The sequence below is a fragment of the Phocoena phocoena genome, chromosome 1 (genome assembly GCF_963924675.1).
Source record: "Phocoena phocoena chromosome 1, mPhoPho1.1, whole genome shotgun sequence".
Classification (NCBI taxonomy): Eukaryota; Metazoa; Chordata; class Mammalia; order Artiodactyla; family Phocoenidae; genus Phocoena; species Phocoena phocoena.
The window spans coordinates 54,258,156-54,272,906 of NC_089219.1; the positions used below are offsets into that span (position 1 = coordinate 54,258,156).

Here is a 14,751-nt window from a genome sequence, read left to right on the forward strand (position 1 = left end):
GATCATAAGATCAACAACCAAAGCACTTTCTGTCAGGGACTTCAACTGAGTGAACAGTTTCATGAACTGACATTGTGGCAAAATATTAGCTTTAATAATGAATCTGCTAATTCTTCTTCCCTGTCTTGTTCAACATTACATTCCCATTACAGCAAATAATAAGCCCTCAATAAATATTTGTTAAATGAACTAAGTAGCTGGTGTTTGGTCTTTGATTATAGCATAATAATTCATGCCAGATAAAATAAGTTTGCCATACTTATTGATTACATATAAACTTTTTAACAAATAGTGTGAATTACCATACATTCAATTCTAACTTCTTCCCCCACCAAATAACACCATTCATTATCTCTCAATCCGATTTTTTCAAGAAGATCAAATCTATGTAAAGTATTAAATTCACAAATGTTAGCAAATTATTTTAAATATTCTTTTATTGAAACATCCTAGTTTGTATATTATACTTTGTATGTGTATTTTTTATACTATCAATATAATCAGGGCTTCCCTGGTGGCGCAGTGGTTGACAGTCCGCCTGCCGATGCAGGGGACACGGGTTTGTGCCCCGGTCTGGGAAGATCCCACATGCCGCGAAGCGGCTGGGCCCGTGAGCCATGGCCGCTGAGCCTGCGTGTACGGAGCCTGTGCTCTGCAACGGGAGAGGTCACAGCAATGAGGGGCCCATGTACCGCAAAAAAAAAAAAAAAAAAATATATATATATATATATATATATATATATATATATATATATAAAATCAGAGCTACATGTATACAAAAATTCTGTTTCCTTTTATTGCTTACAATACAGTACTATATGGCTACTACATAAAATTGTTATAAGAATTAATGAATTATACAAGAAAGGAATTTTAAATATAAAAGAGCATATTCTAAGTGAAAACATTATTACAATAATTCTACCTCCTTGCCCAGTTATAAAACACAAGAATCATTTTATAAGGCTACTTGTATATTAATTTCCAAATAGTCTGATTAAAGAATGTTTTAATCTATATTTTAGGCAAAATAGAAAATCGAATTTTAACATGTTATCAAGTGATTGAAAATAAAAGCACTGTCAATTTAAGTATTTCAACTGCCAAAGTTCTATAGGCCAGATAATAATTTTAAATAATAGCTACATTGTTAATTGTTGAAATAATATGTAATAGTCTTTTTTTCTCCTCAATCATTAAAATCATATAATATTCCAATAATAATTTATCACTAAGACAGGTATTTTTCTAAGTAATGTATCACCAAACCACATTTTGTTTCTGATGTCATCTGCTGAAATCAATCCATGTTATAAAATGACACATTGGCTAAAAACTTGATAAACTTTGGAATGAAGTTCACCGACATGCTACTAAAAATAGGCCCTTTTTAATTTTTTCAACAAATTTAATACGAGCATGGTGATAGAAATACATTAGGATAATAGAAATTCACTCTACATTAGTTTTTAATGAATCTTAGATATCACAATTCTTTCATATACCAAATTTTAATTAGTTTTCAAAAATAATAACTACCATCTCTTGAGCAGTTACAACATGAATGATACCATGCTAAGCACTTTACATGCTTTACTTCATAAAATATTCACAACTTTAACATATTAATTAGTGTTCCCATTGTATAGAAATGAAACTGAGACTCAGAAGGTTAAGAAATTCATTCTCAGTAGAAGAATTAGTATTTGAATACCTCAGGTCTATCTGACTACAAAGCCCATAGTCTTAAACAACCATCCAATGTTAAGAAAAAAGTCCTAAATATAGAGAAGTGGAAAGTCAGCAAAGTTGAAATACAAAGTTAAACTGGATGTGAAAAAAAAGATATTGCTAATTATTAGAGAAGGAAATGTAAACCACACTAAGAGTCTCAAAGACACATTTACAAAATAAGTGAGACAAATAAATTTTCATTTTTAATAAATCAACTACTTTTGGCAATATTTTTAAGATGATTGCAGAGAATAATCCTTTCCAAAGTCTCCTGATGAACACGTTTTTCATTCTCAGCTAAAAACTCAAGTTTTTTTAATAGTCAAAATTTTCACACCTGTGTGGTGGGTTTCACTAATTAATGTACATTTTTAAGCATTTGATAACAAGTTATCAAATATTTGTGAGGAAATAAAGTATGCCTATTTAAGCTTTAAACCATCATTTGTCCTCCACGGGAAATTAAGTTATTTTCACATCTCAAAAAATTCATGACATACAATTAAAAAACAACAAACAAAAGTCACATTTTATAAGGCAGCAATTATGTTCATATGGTACCAGTATAATTGAAAGACAGAAGACATTTCATTCGTTAGTAACACAGAATTTCTTCTAGTGGGTTTCCTCAAGCTCATTAGATATTCCCTGGCTGATTCTCCTAAGTAATTAGATTTTAACAGGATTTTCAACAGATCAGAGCAATCTCTGTGGGTGCCAATAGAGAAGAGTCCCCCTCTGGCCTTACTAGCAGGGCAGAGCAGATAACATCCAGGCTGGGAGTTAATAGGACAATTACTGGCCTCTTTTAAATGAGTTACATTAATGCACTTAAGCTAAATGACTCTATATATGCATTAAATATTAACATCTGCAAAGTATGAAATCATGATATGCAATCAAGTTTTGTTGTTTTAATTTCCCCAAAGAAAGATTTCAATTGTTTGTATAAATGCCTTTAAACACTGTGTATTGGACATTTTTAGGGTACAGAATAAAAAGTTGGAAAGCATTCTTTTTTTAATATATATATCAATTTATTTTATTTTTATTTATTTATTTTTGGCTGCATTGGGTCTTTGCTGCTGCGCGCGGGCTTTCTTTAGTTGCGGCGAGCGGGGGCTACTGTTCGTTGCAGTACACGGGCTTCTCATTGCGGTGGCTTCTGTTGCAGAGCACGGGCTCTAGGTGCACAGGCTTCAGTAGTTGTGGCTCGTGAGCTCTAGAGTGCAGGCTCAGTAGTTGTGGCGCACGGGCTTAGTTGCTCCGCAGCACGTGGGATCTTCCCAGACCAGGGCTCGAACCTGTGTCCCCTGCCTTGGCAGACGGATTCTTAACCACTGTGCCACGAGGGAAGCCCCAAAAAGCATTCTTCTCACTTAAGAGTCCTACAATATACTGACTTTTAGGATGCCACCTCTGCCTATGATGAAGTAACTAAAAAAACAGACAAATATATGAAATAATAGTTTTCAGACATGGGACAACAGGCAAGGAAGAGAAGGCAAAATAAATGAGGTGGTCTCCCTAAACTGAGAGACAGAGTTGAAAATGTGGGGAAGCCAGGTGTATAGAATCACAGGAAGAGTACCATGGAGGAGACGGCACCAGAGCACCAAAAAAGAGAGCTCTGAAGATCTACAGAGTCTCATGTTGAGTGTTGATAGGCACACACACATACAAGGAAATTACCCAAGGTTGGAAAATGAACCATGGGAAAGAAGCAGACGGAACAATTTTCTGAGCTCACACAGGGCTGGGAATAGTTCACATCCCCAACAGCCAGGGCTAAAAACAAAACAAAACAAAAACACCCTCATAATATATAAAGCAACAGGTAAAAAACTCAGAAGGATAATGTCTCAGTAGTAGGCAAGTTAGCCCTAGACTAAAAGTTGCTCTAGTCCTCCCTAACAAAGTTTAAAAGCAAATCTCAAAAGGATCAACCTATTTCCAAGTTTTTTGAATGCCCTGGAACAAAGCTTAAAAATATTTATAGGAACATAAAAGAATCCAGCACTAAACAACATAAAATTCATGATGTCTAGCACCCAAATTCATGAAGTCACACAAGAAGCAGGAAAATATGCCCCATAATGAGGAGAAAAATCAATCAATAGAAACAGACCCAGAAATCAAACAGATTAGAAATTACAAGAAAAGAACATTAAAACAGCTATTATAAATACACTCTATATGTTCCAGAAGAAAAAGGAAAGAATAAGCACGGTTGAGGAGAGACATCAAAGATATAAAAATGACCTAAATCAAACTTCTAAGAGTGAAAAGTACAATGTCAAAGATGAAAAATACACTGGATAGGATTAATGGTAGTTTGACACTGGAAAAAAAAAATGAACAGAGCACCAGTGAGCTGTGGGACACCTTCAAGCAGCTTAATATGTGACTAATTGGAATCCCAGAAGGAAAAGAGAGAAAGGAAGGGAAGAGAAAAACTATTTGAAGAAATAATGGCCAAAAAATCTCCAATGTTGATGAAAGTCATATACTGAAGAAACATGAAGCTACACCAAGGCATATCATAAATCAAGTAGCCTAAAGCAAACTGACTTTAAAATGCATTTTAGATACATTTTAAATGTTTTCAGCAAAAAAATACCGCAAGATTTATTGGTTCAGACCTGATCCAAAGTCAGACTTGTGCTTGGCTCCTAAGACATTGGCCCATAACATTTTCTACGAATAATTTTTAACCTAATGTAAACAGTCAATTTTGCCACTAAGTATGAGAGATATTTCAGAAGCTTTATATTGAATTCTATTCTTTACTTTTTGACTTTATAAAGTGATGTTTCCTATCCTTATTGTCATTATAAGGTTACCTAGTCTTATACCCCAAAACAATACATAAAATACCAAATTGGGCCCCCACAAGTGCAGAGGCAAGAGCCTGAACCAGACAAATAGTGCTGGGGAGAGCTACCATCCCTCAGTTGGTTTTTACTCACTTGGATAAAAGAGGGCATAAGATCAGTAAGAGAATCTTCCCACTTATCAGGTCCTAACAAAATCACCATGAACTTAGTGGCAAGTTCGTGTCTTCATAATCCAGAGAGAAACGGAGCTCGTGTACATGGAGGGTCCTTACAAAGAGGTGATAACTACTTGTAACTTTTTCTTTCATGAGAATCAAGCTAGAGGCTTAGGTTAGACTGCAAGGAAAAAAAATTCCTGACATTGGAATAGATTAAAAACAAAAAATGAATTTTCTTAAAGTTTTTAATTCAGGTTCTGTCCTGGATAATCTTTGTAAATTCTGGCATACACCTGACCTGTCTTTTCTATGAGTCTGTGAACACTTGATTGTTTAAAATAATAGTTCACCTTCTTAGGCTGAGCCACAAGCCCCACTAACCCTCAAACAGCTTGGAGCATGTCTGTAACCCACCAAATGCAGGATATTCAGATAGCCTTTTGTGTTGAATTTCACCTCTCTTTGTTCATCCACAAATCTATTTCCATAATTCTATTCTCCCTTAACACAGTTTTCAAATGTCTATATCTTGCTTTATGTACTTGAAATATTCCAGAGATCTTAGGTCTAAACACAACTTTTTTCCAATCTTATTAAACTTAAAGGGCATTTGGGGAACTAGTTATTTAAAAGAATTCTTTGAATGAATTAATCATCTTCTGAAATTTTGTATCTAAATCTGATTGTTATATATCAAATTTGCTTAACACAGGTACACAGAACTAAACTGTTAGTATTATTTGCAGATCTGGATGGAAGGGAATACCTTACATAATTTACTGAGTACTATCCATGGACACTGGAAAATGTCAGTATCACAAAGATATACAGAGATAACAAATCAATGAGTTTTAGAAAATGGGTTGAATCAAGCTGGCCAAATAGATTATATTAGTCATAATGAGACCCACATGAGAACCAGCATTTGCAAATGCCTCAAGGAAATCAAACAATTTGCCTAAAGGAATTATAATAGACTCTAGCTTCCCTTTCCTTAACACTTCTGGAAATTTTTCAGGCCTGTTTTTACAATGAACTTGAAATTCTTATCAAAGAGGCCTATTTATAGATTTGACTGATCCAGTGGACATTTCAGTATGTCCTACTAAAACATAGAATGTTGAAAGTACGCAAAGACAAGAGTAATACACATGAAAGAGGGTATAGGATAATATAGTCCCGTGGCTAACTATGATTTTTTTTTTTTTTTTTTTTTTTTTGCGGTACGCGGGCCTCTCACTGTTGTGGAGCACAGGCTCCGGGCGCACAGGCTCAGCCGCTCCGCGGCATGTGGGATCCTCCCAGACCGGGGCACGAACCCGTGTCCCCTGCATCAGCAGGCAGACTGTCAACCACTGCACCACCAGGGAAGCCCTAACTATGATTTTTGAACCACCGGAAAGCAGAACTAAAACCTATGACTTGAAGCTGCACATTAGGCCCCAATATAAGACTAAACTTTCTAACAATCTGAGCTAAACAAAGATCAATTTCCCATCACTCTAAATGTGCAAACATTGAATGACCATTTGCCAGGGATTTTGTAGATTGGATTCAAGTGTTGTATAGGAGATTTAATTAGACAATATTTAAAAATCTAATCTTTAAGTATCCCTAAACATTCAGATGATCTAATTCTATGATCTTAAAAGCTTTGGTGGTCACACAAGGAACTTCCTTTCCCTAAATTTCTCTATAGGATGATTGTAATACCTGTCCCTTTCTTACATATAGGAAATACTGTACTGGAAGAATACCTAGGGTATCTGGCTCAATTACTAACTTGTTGGGTGACTTTGAACAAATCACTTAATAGTCCTTGGTTTTTGTTTTGTTATCTGCAAGTGTGGTCTGGGGGTTCTAAAGACATGCCCTAAGAGTTCACTTTACTTTATATATAGATTTTGATTCTCCAAGTCTCTGACTCTAGCTGTATATCAGCCCGGCACCTTGCTAGAATAACCAGCCAAAATTCTATGCTTCTGGCATTCAGAAAAATGTAAAATCTCTAACATTATAATTCCATGTTCCTGATATGGGAAATCCTACAGTCATTAACCAACTGTTTGTCCCACCTATAGCCGTTCATGGTAGCCAATCACAAAGAAAGGTCTCATTCCTGGTGTTCCAGGGGTTAGGACTCAGTGCTTTCACTGCTGGGGCCCAGGTTCAATACATGGTCGGGGAACTAAAATCCCATAAGCTGCGAGGCATGGCCAAAATAAATAAATAATTAATTATTTTAAAGAAGATTGTATTACCTGTTTTACATTTCTGATAAGAATTATATTGTCCCTGCTCCCAAAGCAGCAATTTGTACTATAATCCTAAGAAAGAGCAAATAGATGAACTCCAAGTTCGTATCCATTACAATGTTTTAGAATATTAGTTGTATCATTTACTGCTACTTCTAAAATAAATACACAGAGAATATTACCAAGAGACACGTTAAATGAATCACTCTGAGAAAAATGCCAAATACAGCACAGAAAAATGACTAAAACTAATTCTTTTCTTACAGCAACTCATCAAAACTGACTATCTAGTCATTTTCATACACCTAACTCTGAGTTGAAAAATTCAATCTCATTAACTGAAAAAACTCTCCCACCAGCTTAATATTCTCTGTCTAGTGCCAACATTATATTCTTTTGCAGTCTGATTAGAGATAGGCCCATTTTTCTCTTAACCTTTTATGCATTTGATCCAAAAAAACTGTACTTGAAAAACAAAATAAAAATAAAACTGAATTCTTATTTGTTACCAGAGGATTGGTTGGTTGTGAAATCTAGTTGCTGAAAATTTGAAGTCATAATGGAAAAATCAACATTTCTTGTTGTGCAGTGCCCACTTCATGCTGTTTTCTGCCTCTAGAAGATGTTTTCTTAAGGGAGTGAGACCACAATCAGACATAATTCAACTTTCCTATCTGTCATCTAGAAATATTCAGGTAAGAGAAAAAGAACTAAGGATGGTCAAATATCAAGAAAACCCTACCACCAGTAACTATTAGATTCAGAAATGAATAAAAATAATGACATATGTATGGCACTTTAAACATTTCAATGTATTAATGTCCATGGTTTCACTTGATGTACTGGTAACCTTATGAGCTAACATAAGGCATTAACTCCCATGCATAGGAAGGGGAAATGAGACAGAAATCACTTGCCTGGTCACACAATGAGCCTGCTATGGACTGAATTTTGTCCCCCCACCAATTCATATGTTGAAACCCTAACACCAGTGTGACTGTATTTAGAGATAGGGCCAAAAGGAGGTAAATAAAGTTAAATGAGGTCATAAGGGTGGGTTCCCAGACATGATAGGATTAGTGTCCTTATAAGAAGAGACACTAGAGAGTTCACTCACTCTGAGTGCAAACAAACAAGAGGTCATGTGAGCACATGGCAAGAAGGCCACCACCCACAAGCCAGGAAGGAAGTCCTGTCCAGAAACCAACCTTGCTGAAACTAATCTCAGACATCTAGGCTCTCGAACTGTGAGAAAAGAAATGTCTGTCGGTTAAGCCACCCGGTCTATGGCATTTTGTTATGGCAACTTGAGCTAAGACAGAGCCAATGATCATGAAACTTCTCTGAGAACCAGTCTCCTTACTTTTAGTCTTGTGCTATGTCAATATAATATAATGGCCAGCATTGAACTACTGAGAATGATCACTTGAATTTCAAGCAATTTTTCCTGAACTTATAATTGGGGCTGCCCCAAGCGGCTGTCTCTTCATCTAGCAAGTAATAGAAGTATTACTATAATGAAAATACCCTTCAGAGGGGAAAAAATGCAATAATCATCATAAATGTGCAACAAATCCTATGGATTTCTCTTTAACAATAAACTTTTAAACTAATTCCTTTTTTAAAAAAGTCCTCTTGTTATTGAGGAATGGTTTTTTTCTTATGCCTAATGTTTCCTTCCTATAAAGACAGCTAAGCCCTGTCTCTTCCCTTTACTCATTTGAACCTAACTGATAAAACTTTATAAAGAATGCTCACATTGGCTTAACTCTTCTTTCTCTTGAGATGAGCCTATCCGAAGTAAGCACAAATTCTTTGCTTTTCCATGTTAAAAATCTTACCTATGCCATCCTTCCATGTAAGAAAGCCCAGGACCTAGTGGGTAAGTATACCTAATGTCAGGATTTTGCTAGAAAGCCTATTTGGCTCCCACACTAAGCCAACATAGCCTGTATCAGTAATAAAGATGCTATTTTGGCCTCAGCATTTACTCTCTTTACAAAATCTCTCAAATTACTCGGAAAGAAGAGCAGGGTGTTATCTAATGCAAGTCCTTTCATAGAGCACCAGCATAACTGCAGGACAAACTTTTGTTTTGTTTTGTTTTGCAGTAGGCGGGCCTCTCACTGCTGCGGCCCCTCCCGCTGCGGACCACAGGCTCCAGACGCACAGGCCCAGCGGCCACCGCCCACGGGCCCAGCCGCTCCGCGGCACGCGGGACCCTCCCGGACCAGGGCACGAACCCGCGTCACCCGCATCAGCAGGCGGACTCCCAACCACTGCGCCACCAGGGAAGCCCAGGACAAACTTTTGATTTCAATTGTCTCTACCATTTGAGAAGCCAGGAGAAAACATGAACCTTAATGGAGGTGGAATTATCCTTGCTATGACTGCAGTAAACGTTTGTTGAAGGGGGGAAAAAATGGAAAGGGAAGATATACCATATACATGCAGTTTTAATGGAAAGCCTACTTCTGCCATATACATTAGAAAAATTGTTCAAGAACAGTTCATCCATGTGAAAATGCAAGACTGAAGCCAGAGTACAGAGGTCTTTAATGCAATCCTTTTTCAGTATATCCTATCTAAGAAGGCACTCCATAGCAACAGTTAAATTATGAATACAGCACATATGTTCCATACCATATCATTTACAGCACAATTTAGCATAGACATAATGCTTTGTAACAAACTACAATACCATTCACAAAATGCATTTAAATAGCATAATTTAGTTCATTAAATTCAGTCATTTACAGTAAATCAAAATCATCACAGGAATTGAAGAGAGTACACAGTTGTTTGTTTGAATAGTTAAGCTAGGTAAGTCAATTTCTTTTTGAAGGTCAAGGACAGAGTTATTTCCATTTTCTGTTATAAAAAAGATACAGCTGGTGTCAAAAGATAATTTAATGTCACCTCAAAATGATCAACCCTCTTTTCTTTCCTCCCCCCCCTCTCTCTCTCTCCTGGTTGCATATCTTATCCCTGCCACTCCTAAAATATATCCGATTCTCCGAAAACATTTTACATACTAGTTAACTAGAATGTGTCTGCAGATTTCACAAAATCTCAAATGGACAATTTCTTTAAATTTTTAACCAAAATATGTACATTTGGCCCTGAGAAAGGTTCAAACACTAGATCACAGTACATGTCATCATCTGCTTATCTGTCTGCTTTTCATACCATATTGTAATCCCCTTGTGGGTAGGAGCCTAGTCAATCATATTTAGATTCCTACAACCTAGCACAGTGTTTGTTGATTGTAAATTCCTTGAAAGCTAGGATTCGTTCTTTTATTTATCTATTTTTATTCCTTCTGGCGCCTACCATAATGCTTTACACAGACACAGTAAACATTCATTGATTTAAAAATCTCACTGGAGGGGCTTACCTAAGGATATATTTTATAAGCACACAAATTCAGTATATTTTTTATCGTCTTAGTAAACCAGTGCCTAGAAAGACAAAGGCAAAGTAAGAAAAGAGAGAACTTCTCCAGGATTTAACACAAACTATTTGACCTCTCTGATTGTTGCACAGTCCAACGTACTCTGAGCAGAATCACATTCCAGGTGGCCACAACTGTCTCCACCTTTCAAGTCTTTCTCTCAGCCTTTGCATGAAATGCTTTCAGCACAAACTCAGCAGTAATCAACAGTATGAGGATTTCAGCTGGAGTGGACCTGCCTTAAGGTTAATGCAATCTACACAGCATTCATGGGCTCAGCATTTACCTAGACGTTCCACAACCCTATATATGCCTTGCCCTAGGTACTGTGTTAATTGCAGAGGATACGGACTCAAGTAAGACCTGAACTCCCTCCTCAAGCTGCTTAGAATCTAGCGGGGTACACCATCAACAATGCAGTGTCTGAGGTAAGCACAAGTGCTCAGAGAGAGAGAGAGCACACTATCTTGATAACAAAAAGATAGCACTCCCCACCCCATGTGAAGAACTGATTTCCACTCTCAGCCCTTTATGAGAGGGCCAGTGATACACTGGAGGAAGTTTAAAAGGAGAGCTGTCAGATGGAAGGGCTGCCTTCTCACATTTCCTCCCCTCAGGCTACCCTTCCCCTTACTTAAAAAGGAGGGAGAGTGGGAAAGAATGTTGGAAGATTAAGGGGGAAATTTTTTTAATTGAGAGTAACTGTTCTTGAAATTATCTGAGTATTGCTAAGGTGAGTATTGCTGGTTTGAGGAACCAAGTCAGAGTCCATTACCATGAACAGCCTTTAATTGTATTAACGCCCTACACTGAGAATATCAATAGCTCCACAGAGACCAAGCAACAAAAAACAAACTCCTTAGATTGCATTAAAGACCTCTGTACTCTGGCTTCAGTCTTGTCTCTCTCAGTATCAGAGACTGCTAGTTTCCTCCAATATCCATTTCCCCCTTCCTCTATCAGTAATAAAAATTTTAGCTAGAAACACAGTCACCCAGAAAAAAAATTGTTCCCCAGCTTCCCTTGCAGTTAGATGTGGCCATGTGACTAAATTCAGGCCAACAGGACACTAGTGAAAATGTCAGTAGAAAAATTCTGGGAACCTAAAGAGACAGTGGATGCGTACCTCATCCTGCCCACTGGGACATGCCATGCCAATCCTGGATTGCTTACCTCCAGATTTTTAATTAAAAGGGAAATTATTTTCTATCGTATTTCAGACACCGAATTCAGCCTCTATTTGAACATTCTGTTATTGGCAACCTCCCTTTCCCCCAGGTCCTCCTCTGGTGGCCTGCTATGAGCCAGGCGCTGTGCTAAGTCTCTAAATACCTCATCTCATTTCAATCCTCACAAATACCCTGTTAGGTAGCTACTATTATTAGCTCTGTTTTACAGATGAAGAAACTGAGACTTAGAAAGATGAATTTACTTGCTAACAAGAGGCAAAGCCAGGTTTTTGAACCCAGGCAGTTTGTCTCCAGAGGCTACGCTTATAATCTCTATAACAACACTGTCCTTTCCACAGGGATGGAAGTGTTCTATGTCTGGGCTGTCTAATACGGTAGGCACTACCCACATGTGGCTGTGAAGCACTTGAAATATGGCTAGTACAACTGAGGAGCTGAAATTTCTATTTCATTTAATTTTAATTAATTTAAATTTCAATAGCCACATAGGGGTAATGGCTACTGTGTTGAATGCTGCAGCTCTAAAGACTCTGTGTTGAAGCTCTAGAAAATAGCACCAGCATGCTTTGTGTTGACCAGGTGCTCGGTAGATATTTGCTTTAGTACTCTGAATTGGACTGAGGTGAACATCAACCACACTAGATATAATCGATGTAGATAAAAAAACAAACAAACCCTGAAAAAGGGACAAACTTAAATTCAGGGACAACATGAAAAAAGACAAAGTTGAAGCAACAACAACAACAAAAAACACTCAAGCTCAGCATTTGCAGCAGAAGAGAACACTCAACTCATTTTGTCTTTGCTCAAGCAGAGTCTGGAAGAGGTATGTCAAGGTGACCAATTAAATGACATATAAACCCAGTTTAATAAAAGCTGGGCTTGGGCTTCCCTGGTGGCGCAGTGGTTGAGAGTCCGCCTGCCGATGCAGGGGACACGGGTTCGTGCCCCGGTCCGGGAAGATCCCACATGCCGCGGAGCGGCTGGGTCCGTGAGCCATGGCCACTGAGCCTGCGCGTCCAGAGCCTGTGCTCCGCAACGGGAGAGGCCACAACAGTGAAAGGCCCACGTAGCGCAAAAAACAAAACAAAACAAAAAAAGCTGGGCTGGCATCCATTTACAAAAACCTTCAGAGGACACTGAGGTTTCTCGTGCTATCTTTAAAGAAACTGTCTGTAAAAGGTTGGAATGGGTCTCACTAGGCTGGAAAGAATAAGTTCAGATCACTGTATTTAACAACCATTCATCATAAATTCCATTTTTCATTTGGTAGGGAAATGACAGAAACTCACTCTCTCCTGGTTACAGCAATTCAGAGCAAAAAATCTTCTAGTTATACTATCAGGCCAAACTCTAAATTTTAGGCCCCTTTGGAATTTTTCACTCTTGCTTTTACCCCACCGAGGTGGGGCACTAAAGAATGCAGTCAGGGACCCACACCGTTAGGTGAGCTCCTCCCAGCCTGGCCATTCCCAGTGTGACCTTTCACCAGGTCCCTGGCATAAGGCAGTGTGTCGTCTCCTGGAGCAAAGCCAGAATGTAAGATGAAAAGCCACATGTGGAGGATGACGCAAGGGAAATAATCATGACCCTCATACTGAGAGCCAGAAAGAAATCTGAGGTCTTAAGCACGCTGGTTCCTAAGCCTGGGGGTTTTACTCAGCATAAAACTCCCTTAACATTTTATTTTGTAGGGCTTCCAGACACCGAACGGTGAGCATACTAACAGTCAAACTTTGGGTGTACCACTCTGCACTACCCACAGAGGGGTCTAGATGGTGTTGTCCTGGGTTTCCATAATAACTTAAAGGGAACGTTTCACAATAACTAGAGCCTTTGATGTCCCACAAATGAAGGAAGAGGATGTCCTTAAATTCCAAGCAGCAGGAATCCACTTAGGTGGCACCAACCTTGACTTCCAAATGGAACAATACATCTCCTAAAGGAAAAGTGATGGCATCTACATTATAGAGCTGAAGGGGACCTGGGAGAAGCTTCTGCAGATGGCTTGTGCCATTGTCACCATTTAAAAACTGACTGATCAGTGTCGTATCTTCCAGGAACACTGGCCAGAGGGCTGTGCTGAAGTTTGCTGCTGTCACTGGAGCCACTCCTATTGCTGTCCACTTCACTCCTGGAACCTTCACTAACCAGATCCAGGCAGCCTTCCAGGGGCCACGTCTTCTGGGGGTTACTGATGCCAGGGCTGACGACCAGCCTCTCACAGAGGTGTTGTACATTAACCCACCTACCACTGCTCCCTGTAACACAGACTCTCCTCTGCGCCCTGTGGACACTGCCATCCTTGCAGCAACAAGGGAGTTCACTCAGTGGGTCTGAGGTGGTGGATCCTGACCCAGGAAGTTCTGCACATGCGTGGTACCATCCCGTGTGCACACCTTGGGAGGTCACGCCTGATCTCTGCTTCTACAGAGGTGCTGGAGAGACTGAAAAGGAAGAACAGGCCATGCTGAGAAGGCCATGGCCAAGGAGGAACATCAGGGTGAATGGACTGCTGCAGCTCCCAAGTTCACTGTATTCTACCCGCGGTCGCAGACGGGTCTGAAGGCGCAGGTGCCTCTGTGCCTGCCCAGAAGTTCCTGCACAAGACGGGAGCCCTCAGCCCGCCACTGAGGACTGGTCTGCAGCTCCCACTGCTCAGGCCACTGAAAGGGTAGGAACAACCACTGAGTGGTCTTAAGCTGTTCTTCCCCAAGCTTTTAAGCAGAAAACAGAAATAAGGTAGATAGAAAATAAACATCCATTTCTTTAAAAAAACAAAACAAAAAACAATTCTGGGTATAAAGTGTTTGTACTATTCAACTTAAGGGCCCATTGAGTCCAACAAACATTTTTTTAGTTCCTACTATGTGATGGCAATGCTGAGTGCTAAGAGCACAGATAGGAATACAATGACACATAACAAACATTGGGACATTCTATAACAATGTCTTATGGAGAACAAATAGTTTTAAAATCACTGCCATGCCTTACATATACTATTTCAGTTAAGCCTCAAAAGCCTCTATAAGATTGGTATGATTACTCCTGTTTTCTCAAGGGAAGAGCTTGAAGCTCAATGATTAAACAACGTGCCTGTTTGTACAACTGGTAATTGCCACA

The 14,751-nt window shown here is 38.8% G+C and overlaps 1 pseudogene; it reads left to right on the forward strand.

Moving 5' to 3' along the window:
- Positions 1–13,213: 13,213 nt before the first annotated feature.
- On the forward strand, positions 13,214–14,329 carry LOC136128807 (small ribosomal subunit protein uS2-like; annotated as a pseudogene).
- Positions 14,330–14,751: the final 422 nt, after the last annotated feature.